Genomic DNA, 2,395 nt, shown 5'->3' on the forward strand with positions numbered 1-2,395 from the left:
TGCCCTTCCCTGATAATGTTAATGTTGATCACTTGGTCAATGTATGCCTGGTTTGAGTGTATACTGGATATCACACATTAAAAAAACTATTTGTGAAAGCCTTTCAAACCTAGGATGATGCATATCCCGCCCCAGGGGCTTTTCATTTTCTTCTTTCAGATATTCAAGGTACTAGCTGGCTTGAACCACCTTAATCTGATTTCTAAGCTTGTGGTTTCCAGGCTGCCCATCTGACATGGAACTGGGATGCAAGTCCATGCAAAGACTGGTTTGCTTCTAACACACTTACTCCCAAGGTGCAGGTCTTTAGAAGTCCAGTCCTATATGGCGGATGGTTAGCAAGCAAATGCCCTACAATGTTCTTGGATTCCACCCAGACACACAAGACCACCAAAAGCGCAGCTTCTCAGTTATTTCTTCTTGACAATAAAAATGTCCTTAAGCCCGGCTGGCATGGCTCAGTGGTTGAATGTTGACCTATGAGGTCACAGTTTGTTGACCAGGAGGTCACGGTTTGATTCCCAGTGAGAGTATATGCCTGGGTTGTGGGCTGGATCCCCAGCGTGGAGATGCAGGGGGCAGCTGATCCATGATTCTCTCTCATCATTGATATTTCTATCTCTCTCTCTCCTATCCTTTCTGACATCAATAAAAATATGTTTTTAAAAAAATATCCTTAAATGCTGGTCTAACCTCTGGGTTTTGTCTTCTTTCATATTTCAGCACTGTAATTTTCATGACCATTGTTGCTTTTTTTTTTCCTTTGTTGCTTTTAAGAAGTTTTATTTTTCTTTAAATTGCATCCAACTTTTCTTGATGCTCTTGGTGGAAAGCATGATTCAAACTAATGTGTGTATCTTTGTTGGAAGCAACGCTGAACAGAAGATGAGTATCCATTGTTAGGCAATGACCACTGAGCAATTTGTTTTCATCCAAATGACTCTAAAAACCCTTTTAGAGTCATACCTCAGACTCTAAAAACCTTTTCTTACATAAGTTAACCCACAGATGTAGAGTGGCAGCTTCCAAGAAATCCAAAAAGCCTGAAATTTATTTCAAGTAAATCAATTGAAGTGGACATAATTTCTTTTTTACTCCGCATTAACTTTCCTCAAGGTCATGATCAGCCCTTACATGGAGCTCCAGAAATGTATAGACATATGAGTCAGCACTCTCATTCTCCTGGTCACATTGATTAGGTTACATGACTCAAATTTTGACCTTTCCCAGAGTTATCAGTAAAGAACTTCACTCACTTTCTGGCATCTTTAATTTGGAGATTGCCTGGTGGAAGGGAAGGGTGGGAGGGAGGGTGAAATGGGAGAGAGAGAGGAAAAACTGCCTGAGGATGAAGCCACAAAGAAGCTAGCCAGAATATAAGGAAACAGGGTTAGAGAATATCCTCATATCACTGGTTGCAATCTTTGATACTGAGATGCTTGTATTTACCCCCTGGATCGCTCAGTTCTCTTAAGCTATTTGAATTGGATTTCTATCTCTTGTAACTCAGAGTCTGGACTGATTAAAAAGTTTTAAGCTTTATGTATACAATAAAATTCTGTGTATAACTCTAGAGTAACTCTCCTCTAAAGACTTGCAGGTTAGTGAGCAATAACCAAATGAGAAGGAGAAGCATATAAAACGGGAATACTGTAATAGGAATTAAATCTAAAGAGGAGACAAGATGGAAATGCTACTGAACACTTAATTTTCATGTTGTCAAATCTTTTAGTGTGTTTATTATTGATAAATTGCCTTGGGAAACATAAAATGTACATACATGATAAGTACTGAATCTCTAAATTCAATAAAAATGTATTTTTAAAAACGTATTTTCTAATTAAATTTTTCAAAATTACCTACTTAACTCCCAATGAGTTCACAGAATCTTGGTTTCTTCCATTGTCCTTATATAACATATGGAATCAAATGTGAGAGATCTGCAAGCATGATAAATCATTTTCACAAGTGCTCGAACACAGCTGAGGAGTTCTGTTCCATGCCTCCAAGGCCACCATTCTCTCAGCTGGTTCTCTGAAATAACCTCTAACTCATTTCCTCTTTATTTCTTGCTGTCAATTATACACATGGCAACCAGCAAACACTTCACCCACCTTGCCAATCAAAACCATTCAACCCTGACTTCAAACAAACTCCACAATGCCTTCTGCAGCCTAAAAGGGGATCACTGGTGGGCCCTGGCTACCTCTCCAACTGCATCTCCTCTTCCTCACTCATTCCTTCCAGTAGCACTGAGCAGTCCGACATGCCGGGTTCATTCCTTTTGCAGCACCTCTAACTGGAGGATTCTTCCCCACTACCCCAACCCCCTCCTCCTTTCCTATTACCCATTCTCCTCTCTCTCCCTCCCCTTCCCCCCTCATCCCCCAGTCCT

Source organism: Myotis myotis, unplaced genomic scaffold, assembly GCF_014108235.1.
Source record: "Myotis myotis isolate mMyoMyo1 unplaced genomic scaffold, mMyoMyo1.p scaffold_m19_p_8, whole genome shotgun sequence".
Lineage (NCBI taxonomy): Eukaryota > Metazoa > Chordata > Mammalia > Chiroptera > Vespertilionidae > Myotis > Myotis myotis.